The 12,028-nt window shown below is 47.3% G+C and overlaps 1 pseudogene; it reads left to right on the top strand.

Moving 5' to 3' along the window:
• Window positions 1–9,597: 9,597 nt before the first annotated feature.
• On the top strand, window positions 9,598–11,431 carry LOC119292987 (annotated as a pseudogene).
• Window positions 11,432–12,028: the final 597 nt, after the last annotated feature.

The following is a 12,028-nucleotide window of genomic DNA, read 5'->3' as shown; positions in this document are numbered from 1 at the left end:
AAGACAGCATAGCTGTGAGATCATGATACAGTGACCTAGAATGGAGGTTACGTACTTCTGTATCACTATTGTCATATTGATTTTTCTTTCGACACAACATGTCATATAGGGAATTCGACCGTGTGTCTATGTGTCATGTTTTGGCTATATGCATCCTGGTTATGTAGAGGCCGGCCGATGTATGCTATTTATAATTGTATCGCTTGATGTGCGACATTTTAAGCCAATAAAAATGAACATTTATCGTAAAACTATACTGCTCCAATCAAATTGATCAAGAACTGTGCACGATCAAATTTTTATTTCGAATGGGAGGTGTTCGCACACGAACAGGTCACCGTGTACCCCCAACGTCGAGGCTGATGCACTGCAGCTCACGTCGAAGGAGACCCGTTCGAAAGCGCGGTACGCAAGCAATCCGGCGGGTGCTTTTGAGGACCCGAAACCCCACACGCCCGGGAGGGACCCCGTCAGGGCGCCGCGGCGGCTATGGGCTGCCCTAGGTCGGCCTAACCACCCCTAAGACCTCGAGGTTCGTCGCCCTGCAACAAGAAGAACGAGGAGGAAGAAAGAACAAGGAAGAGACATAAAAGTAAAGATAAAAAGTGGTAGATGATTTGTTCGATTGTATGTTGTTCAATCGGCCGTCACCCCTTAGGTATATAAGAGGCGGCTGGACTTCCCATGCAAGGAAAAGGCTTGGATTTGCGTCCAAAAACCTAGTCAAATTCGGATTGGTTTTGTCCGAACTTTCCAAAACTGTTCGGTTTAAACTGACTACACATTGCGAGTCTTTTTTTGTGGCAGTAAACCACCTCGGATGAAAACGTGCCCAAAAGCATATTTACTCGTTTCGACGATACGAACAACTTTTATGTTGAACGTTTATCGATTTGAAGCCATCTTCTTGGTAAAAACGGTCACGCAAAACATCAGTTTGCTCGCGCTACCCATCAGACATAGCATCTGGTGGGGCGCGCCATATTGCGCCTCCTGACAGAGCTGCATTCCGATAACTCTAAATTTTTCATAAGAAATCGTATTAGGATGATTTTTATATCAAAATCGATCGTTTCGACGAGACGAAGACAATTCGTGTAGATCATTTTTCCATACAAGGCCTTCTTGAGGGTGTAATCAGCCGAATAGTAGTCTGAATACAAAATCTCAGTACTTCAAACACAATTTCGGTCTTAGAAATGAGATCGGATGGCTATGGCCCAAATATCAAAGTTTCTCCTTTTGACGATACGGAACTTTCTCGCTTTGAGCACTTCTTCATTTGATGCCATCTTAATTGTGTTTTTGACCATGCTAAAATTTGGTGTCAATACATGCCCCCCTATTCCTCGGCAAATATTGTGTGCCGAAAAATAACTTGCACATGGCTTGTTCTAAGGATGATGTCAACAGTTCATCGGCCATTTTTTACATGCTTAGGACGATACGTATATATCGGCCATTTAGATTAGCAACAAAAGTGAAGCAAATCAAACACATGATGATTTGGTAATACCCCTTTCATGATGTAAGAAATTATATTGCATCCATGGATTAAAATAAGCCCATTGAGGGTAACCAATCATACCTGGTGACAAATTCCAAGACATAGGCATCAACGACATTGTTGAACAAACTGGATAATGTGTGGACCGAAGATGTTGAAACCTTCGGCTTGGTCCTTCATAGTTTTCACTATTTTCCTTCTTCACCTTTGCCGCACTTCTTGTAAAGGAAGCTCAAACATAATTCTGATTTTGAATACTTCCTTTGGGAACCCATGCCATGATTCTCTTTTCAAGTTCTTGTGCACTAAGCTTTTGCAACTTCTTCTTTTGCCAATACGATAAGCCGAGTGGGCACCCCAGTTGCGATTTTCTTTGAAGTAATGGCAATTCTTATTTTACCTTGTGCACTCTCAACTTCTTCCCTTCAGATTTGGCACTTGATTGACTTGGCTCATTGCCTTTTGTAGCCAATGTCAACACTTTAATTGGCTCTTTTTCATGGGAGATCATATTTGAAGTGACACCCTTACGACCATCTCTTTTGACGTGGTAGACTTGCCCAACCGCCTCCTTATTCTTCCTTGTGCTCCGGACTGATTCTTTTTTATTGAAACGGTCTTGAACATATGACTGTTCATTGAACGTTGGTCTCTTTGGACCTGCATAATATTGGCGAGATGGTTTATAATAATATGGAGACTGTGTCCTTGTATCATACTTGTCCCATGAGGGATATGGATTTACGTGAGCATAGGGAGGCATCCACGACATTGGCATTGGCGGCCCAAAATAAGGATATGAAAAGTTGCATTCAAATTCTGTTCTTGCCAATATCAAACCTTGGATTTGCGCCTAGGGGGTGATCTTGATGCTTTTGCATTAGTTGGTCGATAAGCACTGTTCTCCTCACTTATCTTTTGATATTTTTCCAATAGTTGCGCGAAAGTGACTTTCGGCTTTTTACCTTTGTTCTTACATCGGCCTTTGTTTTCTTTGGTTGTGCTTGCACCGATCTTTGAATTTTCTTGTTGCCCCCCAGTCTTTGACATCTCCATTGTAGCTTCAATGGAATTCTCGTTCTCAAGATTATGTTCATTATGCTCTTCAATAACTTCTTTACTTGAGAACTTGATCCCATCACCTGCAGTTTTTGATGACTCCCTCCTCCCGCGAAGGTCCCGCGAGCGCCGGGAGAGGAAACCCTAGCCGTCGGCCCATGGCCTCTCCTTCCCCACCTCCTCTCCTTGCCTCTCCTTGCCGCCTCCATGTCAAGCTGACAGGCAAAGCCCGACCAACACGACCAACACGACCAACATTGGCGCGCGAGGGGGGAGGGTTCTTTTCCCGCTCAGCGCCTGGTGGCGTGGGCCGACGGAGTCGGGTGGCGGCGCGGTGGCATCAGCTGGCGGCGGAGGCGCGGGTAGCCGGCGGTGATGGGAAGGGGTTGTGGGCGTCGGGGGCGGCACATGGTCCTCGTCAAGGTCGAGGCAGATCGGATCTGGTTCGAGGACTCGTGGCTCTGCTTCCGGCGGCGTTTCTGCTTTGGCCTGGCGCATGTGGAGGCGGGGTCTAGACCTTCTTTGGTTGACTCCCCTGGTGGTGGCACCCTTGTTGTCCTCCGGTCAGGTCCGACCAGTCCTGGTCTGGACTTGACCCCGGCAGGGGGCGCGGGTTGTGTTCGGCAGAGGCTGGTGACTGCTACTGCGTGCCTGCGGTGGTGGTCCTCAGCAATGCTGGTTGCTCGGCCTTCGATCCCACTTCTCACCGTCTGATGCTACTTTCTCCGAAGGGTTGGTCCTCTCCCAGCGGTGGTCCATCGCTCGTCGAAGCTCGTCTCGTGCCCGGCGGCAGGAACGTGCTCATCTTGCGCTAGATGGCAGGACCGAACTCGTCTCGCGCTCGATGCTGCAGGATGGATCGATGGAGGCTAGTTTTTGGCCGGCCATTGGGTCTCGGTGCTGGGGCGCGCCCAAGGGTGCGAAAGATTGGGCATTTCCACTCGTATCTTTGGTTGGGGTAGCGGCGGGTCTTGGGGTGAGTTAGTGCTAAGGACTTGGATGCCGGGCGGTGGACCTGCTGGTGGTAATGCGGTGCTCATGGGCAGAGCCTGTGCCTCAGTGTTGCCCGGTTGCCATGGCCGTGTGGGCAGCGTGGTAGCCGGGGCGTGGCGTTCGGTGGTGGTCAGCGTTGGCCGCGGTGAAAACATGTTCTATCTTCGGATGGACCGGCAAGAGCGAAGCTCGTTCCCTTCTTAGAGGCGTCATCGCGGCTCTCATTGCCTGTTGTGTTGCTTCAGGGGAAACTCTGATCCTCGGATCAGGCGGTGGCAGTGCTCCGGTGTCGTAACCTTCATGAAGGCGCTGCCTTGTGTTGGAAATATGCCCTAGAGGCAATAACATTGTATTATTATGTTTCTGTTATTCATAATTAAGATTTTATTTTGATGCTATAACTTCTATGATCCTGAAATATACGATTTAGTGGAAAACTCATTTGCACGATAAACGGTAAATAATAGGTTCCCGATCCCGCCTCTAAGACCGGCTCAAGTGTTGTTGGTGATCATGTTTTTCGGATTTTAGGATAAAGTTAAGTGTAACGATAGTCCTAAAACAACATTGATGGTATGACATTAGAAGAACGATCATATTGAATCGACCAAATACTTGTCTGTTATACTTTGTGATTATATCGTGTAAAATCATTTGTTATAACATGGAGTGTTAGCATGTGTTTTAGTCCTCTGACCATGAGAGTGTCTCGGTCACTTCCAACCGGACGGTGGGCTTTGGGCTTGCTCAAACATCATTTGTAACAAGGTGATCATAACAACAACTTTCAGGCGCACCAGAAAGTTTGACAAGTTATCTTCGGTCTAAAATGTTGCGAAGGTGAAAATATTACAATAGTATTTTAGCAAAAGTCAAAGTGCGATGGCGGCGCACGCCTTCAACTCGCCCCGTTGTTTATAGTCGTTGGTAAGTGGTCCATGCACGTGTTGTAATTTTTATTACCTCTAGTCGTCTTTGCACTGTCATAATTTATTATGAATAGATTGGAAAGTTCTCTCGCCAAAAAGAAATGCTAGTACGACCAAGACTTTGAAAATCTCAACTCTGAAAACGCCCATGGCCACAATTTTTGTCTGAAGTACTCCCTCTGTTTCGATTTACTCGTCGTGGTTTTAGTTCAAATTTAAACGAAAACCACCACGAGTAAATCGGAACGGAGGGAGTACATACGATCGTCTTTTTTATTCTTAGATGGGTGTGGTCTGAAGCAGAGTCTTCGTTTTCTCACACAGTGGTTTGAACGGCCGCGTATTCCTCTCCTTCAATTCTCTGTCTTAAATTATTTATTTATTTATTCATCCTTTTCACTCGACAATTAAACGCACGCAGTAATCGGTGAGATTTGGAGATTCTAAGTATCGACACAAGAACCTGCAGTTTGGACGCATTCATCACGCATCAATCTCCTATGGACAGAACGAGGTACACTAGTGATCAACTAATTAAGCTGTCCTTTGCCTAGCTGGCTAGTGACTTAATGAGGATCAATGCCATCCCAGCTGGAGTCACTCATGAAGAGACTGTGCAGCTATCTTCCCTCTTCTCTTAGCAGTTCCAGGAGCGACCCTCAGCACCAGATTCCTGATCCCACCGGTGATCCTCCAGCCGCTCAAGCCGGGGACACCCCCGCGGGTCAGGAGCTTCCACCCGCTCTTCAAGGTGTCCACTCAGGACTCAGCTACTTATCTACTCTCAGCATACACACATACGTTACACACCTCTTTTTGCTAATGATATCCCCCGAACGCTGTGATAATAATCTGTGGCTTCGCAGGTTCAGATCTTGAGCAACTCCAAAGTCTTAACCACATAGGACGCCTTGATGGTGCACTTGAGCCCGATATGGCCGGCAAGCCAAAGCTTGGCAGTTCCACCAGTTTCCCTCGACACAAAATTCATGATCCTATCGGCGATTGCTCCTCTTAGGAAGGATCACGAAGGCTCGCGATAGGGCAACCCGATGGGACCCACCAAGGGCCCGTGCACCGCCGTGGTGTGAGCCTCCCCTAGGGTTTGTTCGGATGCTTCTCGGCCGAGGCCTTCATCTATAGAGAAGACCTTTAGATATATTTTAAGGAAGACATATTGTTTCTCCGGCATCCTGCCGAAGGAGGAATTCATTGCCGAACTTTAGCAATATCATCATCACTAGATATGTAGAAATCTCACTTTGTATGTTTTATATGTATACATTATGTGAGCTGCAACATATGATTATGATCATCTATATGTGGTTTTGTGGTGGATATTTTGTCATGAGTTGAATAATTTCAAATATTGCTTCTAGGCAAATTTCATATATTGTTGTTCATTTCGATTGTAAGATTGGTTTGTCAATGTAAATTGGATCTCCCTCTACTGGTCTATTATGGACAAGTTACAGTGAGGGGTTAATAATAAGAACAATGTTTTCGCAAAAAGAAAGAACAATGTGTATTAGATGAAGTAGACAGAGGGGCGTATGATTAGCCTAGTGACAAAGAAGATTAAAGAACTTGTTCCCGTTGGTATACTTTCTTGGCTCGTCTCACTGAGGATAAAAAGTGAGTTTTCTAGCTATCTCGGTACTATTTTGTGTAACAGATTTACTACTCAACAATGTGTCCAAGCTCTTATTGCAGTTCTCGGTAGCTAGGTATTTATTACTTGGGTGTTCATGGGTATTCTGCATCACAGGTGGAGTATTACCCAAGTGATTTACAATGTGCAGGGATCTTAGATGTATGGACACTATGAATTGACGTACAATCATTGGTAGGATTGATCAAATATCATGTTTATGCTTATTATTTCGTGCCAACATGAGAGCGATGAATATATGGACTAGCAAGATCTGGTTCTTGAATTCGTGATGGTTCCGCTCGAAAATGATCTCCCATAAGACAGGAAGTAGTAGGTAACCCTCCTTCGACGCCATGAGTGTCGGTGATATATAAGTCAAATTACCTATCGGCCTGCCTCCCATCGCCGATCAAGTGGAACCCCAAAGACACAAAGATACTGCACCAACATTAGGAGAAGCGCCACTACCACAGGAGGAGTCTTGAGATCGTGCGTAAACGGAACTAGAAAACACTCTAGATGACGTAAGAAAAGGGTGAATGTGGCGTATACTGACACCGTGTCTGACTCCTACCCCTGCATGCCCAATCGCACCAACATGGAGCCTTCCATAACTTGTGATGTATAGGGGATACCGGGGGGCATCCCAAAAGGGGAGCTCTCCCTCTCCATAGATTTGGCCTACAACATGTAGCAGGATTCTGGCGCTTCACACTCGAATCTCCACCATCATCAAAACTCGTTGAGTCCCTCGCCATGCATTGTACTTGATATTCTCCACATGTATAAGGAAGGAGAAAGGCGGGAAGTAGGTCTTTTACCCGCATTGGGGGTTGAAACTAGGTATATCCATTGTTCAAGAAATCGGTACCTGGTAGCCGCTCGGTCGGCTTGGGAGTAGTGATTAATCGGTGAATCGGCCTATTAACTGGATTAATTGGTCGACCGTTAATTGGTAGATTAAATAGGAATTGCCAACATATATCTAGTTTTTTTATGTATTATACCATACTCTCATGCTCTTTGCTATGTAATATACCAAAATATGCTACTATTTGGTCGAACCCTAGCTATTGAGGAGCGGGAGAGAGATGGGAGGGGTTACAGTGAAAAAAATTGGGCTTTGTTTGCCCACAAGTTAATGGGTCAACAACGATTAATCGGCCTAACAATCGATTAATCGGTCTAACGGGCCAATTAATCGTCTTGACAAGTTAACACGATGAATAGGTGCTATTCGATTTGATCACCCTACCATTAGCGATTAACTGACGCGTTAACTACTTAATCGGACGTATTCTTGTACAGTGGTATATCACTCTCACCTCACCAGCGACCCTCGGTCTTGTGAACTTAACCATGAGGTCATTGGTCACCTCTTCCTGCTCCCCCTCCGTCGTTGATAGGGGCGGGTCCAGCCCAGCAAGCAGCCCCGGGCCGCCGTCGTATACTGTAGCAATTGCTACACTATTTTGCTACAGTATACTAGCTAGGAATTTGGGCCCCATACCCCGGGCCTGGGTCCGGGGGGCTGGGACCTATCATCGCAGTTTTGTTTTTGCCAGAAACGCGAAGCTGAAATATGAATTCAGTAGGTTAAGCTCGTATGTGCGGCAGAGATTTTTATAAAAATCCTATGGACTGTGCAATATAGCTAGCAACTCTGGAAACGTCTGATATCCGTCCCAATCTGCATGGTCACCACCCCAACTGCGCCCACTAATAAACAAAACTCTTGCCACATGCATGCTACTTCTCCGACCAGCGCCACATTCTTTGTCTGAAGTGCAGTATTCATGCTATTCTTTGACTGGTGTGGTCTGAACACGAACTACTACAGTCGTCGTCATCGCGTGGTGGTTTGAACGGCCGCGTTCCTCAGTTATCCTGTCCTTGTTGATTTCTTCTTCACTCGTCGTTTTGACTCGATGAGCGCACGTGTTGCAAGTTTACTTCACTGGGAGTGCGAGGATATATAAGCGGCTTGTTTGGAGACAGTGATCACACACACATCAACCTCCTCTTGGCACACCGCTGAGCAACCATCAAGCTGCCCTTTGCCTAGCTAGCTACCGAGAGTGAGAATCAATGGCATCCCGGCTGGAGCTGCTCATGTCGCAGGGGATGCGACTGTGGAGCTATCTCACCTCCTCATCCGCCGCTGCAGCAGGAACCGGAGTTGCTCTTGCATCCTCCGTTACTCTTGCCAGTTCCAGAAGCCAACCTAAGCACCGGAACCGTGAGCCCCCTAGACACAGGCCAAACGCGGGGCAGGCTCAAGAGGCATAGAAACGGTGAGCCTTACAGTTTGCATGCAGAGGATTCTCTGACGCCGCGCAGCCGCGCAGCCGCTTGTGGGATCCAGACAAGCTGATCAGCTTAAGATCTCGGCTGCCATGTCGATGTTGGTTTTCCCTTCGATGCAGGAAACATGTCATAGTAATGATTGTGTGTGCTGCTCCAGTCGAATTAATCAAGAAATGTGCAGTTCAGACTTTTATTTTGAAAAGGATGTGTAAGCTAGTGAACTTTGCCGCTGTGCGTCGCGTGTTGGTTCTCTGTTACAGATCGTATCAAACCTGTATGTAACTCATATATGTTCTTCTTTATCAGAAAGAAAAATACTCGTATATGTTCTCTGTAAATCAGCCTCTCGGTTGGAGGAACCACCATGTGTGCCGTGGATGAATGTGAGGTTGTTCATTTTCACCCACCTGAGCTCGATTCTATTGCAAGCGAACGTACGGCTTGCCACGCTGTTTTTATTCCATGAAAGGCAAAAATGGAGATTATATATATATCTCAAAACAACCATGCATTATATATAAAGCAACCATCATGTCCAAACATGAAGTTCAACTGACGAAAAGAAAAAACAAATTTGCCAAGCAACATCACAAATATGCTCAAAGATGCGTCCTACCACACACAAAGAATCGATCATGCCGCCTAGCCGATCCCTATTTCGCTGCCTAAAAAGCAAGTGTCAGTGATGCAAGAAGGACAGAAATTTAAACAAGGAGTCTGTGGCACGCTACAAAAAGACTCGTTTAATCATCAAGTTCAAGCTCGCCGCATACACTAACCAGAAGAGACGGCCCCTCCTACCGGTATGTGTGGCTTAGACTTCCAAGAATTATCCAAGGTTTGGAGCCTGCCACTCGGACCCGAGAGCCTCATGGACAAGGTCTCATATGAGGAGCGCAACATGACATGAGAAGAAAATATGGGTCCCGGAGTCTGGGACACCACACTGAGGGCATAGCCCATCGTCGGGCCGTGTCGCTTCGTCACCTGCGTCCACATGGGGGAGGTGATCGCACATAAGCTACCCAAACGAAGATCTTGGCCTTCGAGGGAGCGACGTCTTCCACAAAGGAGTGATTCGCACCAGATTCAGAGCGTGGCCTAGTGCTACAATATGATGAGCAAACATAGAAGAGTCATGATGGGGCATGGGGCCAAGAAGCCATGCCAGGTGAGTGATGATGCCCTGCAAGTGAACATGGTACAGTCATAGCCTTGTCAAACTAGGAGTATTAATCCCATGAGAGACTACGAGTCTAGGGTTTCCCCACCTCCCATGTCGTCGTCGATCTGCCTTGTCTTCTGTTGCCTTAGGGCCATAGAGGCGTGGTGGATCTCAATTGCCCGTGGGTGGGCTCCTGCTTTGTTTTAGGGTGTTTTTAGTCTGTTTAGTGTTTGTATCATGCTCAGAAAGGCGAGACGGCGGCGACTCCCTGAAGATGGAATAAGGTGCTCCCCACTTAGCCCCCATTTCGGCGACGAGTCTTGCGTCATCGGTGAGCGTGTGGAGGTGGTCTCCGACGGATCACACGGGATTCGGCCGGTGTTTGTCTTCATTGGATCCATGTGGATCGGGTCTTCATTGGGGCCTTAGCACGGCAACTTCTCGGTTGTCTACTATGACAAGGTTCGCTCAACTTCTTTAAATAAGGAGGGGCGATGACGACGACAAGCCTTCGGCTCATTCCAGTGCTTATAGTCATTGCTAGGTGGTCGACAAACATGAATAGATTGAAGTTTTGTTTAAAAAGAATACTTATATATTGCTAGGTGGTCGACAAACATGAATAGATTGAAGTTTTGTTTAAAAAGAATACTTATATATTGCTAGGTGGTCGACAAACTTGAATAGATTGCTAGGTTGTTACTTACGGAGTTCTTTGTATTGACATAATATTTGATGAATAGATTCAAGTTTTATTTAAAAAGAATACTTGTATATGTTTCTATTAACGAGGCACCGAGTTCCAGGCGCTGCTTCAGAGTTCGTATTAGCAGACTGTAACACTATTTGTAAGGAATAAAACTCATGCTCAAACTCGTATATCCGCCTGCCGCTCCTTCACCCAGCTCTCCCAACACAAGGGAAGGGCATCTCCACGAGCGCCCGCGCCCACAACCTGCTCGTCCAGAAGAGAACTCCGGCAGGCTGGCCGGCCACCCCGCTATCGCCCACGCGCTCGAGCAGCGTCAGCGCGGCGACCCTCCCTTACCGAGCAAGCGTTGGCATTCCTTTTGGCCGCAGCGAGGTCGAGCGTGGATGGCACGGTGAGGGCGCCTCTAAGGACTTTGGATGGTGCCGGTGCCCCGTGCCTATCGCTGGTGAAGGCGTTGGCCTCCATCAGCGAGTGCGAGTCCGACGCGGCCGTGTGGGTGATCGAGGAGGGCCAGCTACTAAAACGTCATGTTGGCGGCAAGGTGACAGGCCAGCGACTTCCAGGGCGCCCGCTAGGTGTTCGATGAAATGAGTAAGGGGAGCTACTACGCAATGCCAACTCCTGGAACTACCTCCTCGGTGGGCTGCTCAAGAATGGCAGAGCCACCGAAGCGTGCGACCTCCTTGAGGCCATGGAGAGGTCTGAAGTAAGAACTAAGAACCTGATGAAGTCCAGAAATAATTGACGTACGATGTCCTCACACACCACGCCTGAAAAGTAGTGAAGATGGATTCGGCAAGACGGCAGATGTTCATGGAATGCTGACGCCGAGGATCACAATCCACACATCAAGGGGTATGTTTATACCAGGAGAATCGAAGATGCTTACGAGTATGTCAAGGCTATGAGAACCAGCGATAAGCACTCCACAAACAGGAAGTGCAGCCTGCTCACATGCTGTTTCGCAAATCTGAGACGATCATTGAGGCGGGAAGTCTCCTGCATGAGTTGATGGGAAGGACCTCACACGCCTGACTATTCTGCTTATGTTAGAGTTTCCAAAGATTTGCACAATATGGGAAGGGGAGATCCGTCTGATGAATAGGAGTCCTTGTTTCAGAAATCCATTGGGAAATCAGGTTTGGAACACTGATTTATTCTGAGCTCTTATTCAGTCATCTAAGTGAAACTTGCTTGTCCATATAAGATATTTATGTCCCAGTTTTGCCCTTCACTCACTCCTCTCAACCCCATGTATGAGTAAATGACTTGCTGTTAATCAGAAGGACATGTTTCCTACTTCGTATAGATGAGTAAAACATACACTAGCACTAGCACATACATATACACTATTGGAATTCTGTCCTACGCCGAGTGCCACAGACACTCGGCAAAGGGCTGAAAACTGCCGGCAAAGCCTTTGCCGAGTGTCACCCTCGGCAAAAGCCACCCGGTGTACACCTCTTCGGCAAACAGGAGTTTGCCGGGAGCCAGAACACGGACACTCGGCAAAGACTTTGCCGAGAGCCAAACAGTACCACTCGGCAAAATAAAGTAGCTAACGGATAGCAGACGGTGACGGCAGTTCCTGACACGTGGGACCAGGGGCCATCTTTGCCGAGTGCCCCTCTCGGCAAAGCCAGCCAGTAGGTGGCCGACACATGTCAGCTCCTGACAAGTGGGACCAGGTGAACAGGCCGAG

Source organism: Triticum dicoccoides, chromosome 4B, assembly GCF_002162155.2.
Source record: "Triticum dicoccoides isolate Atlit2015 ecotype Zavitan chromosome 4B, WEW_v2.0, whole genome shotgun sequence".
Lineage (NCBI taxonomy): Eukaryota > Viridiplantae > Streptophyta > Magnoliopsida > Poales > Poaceae > Triticum > Triticum dicoccoides.
This window is presented reverse-complemented; position numbering and strand designations above follow the sequence as displayed.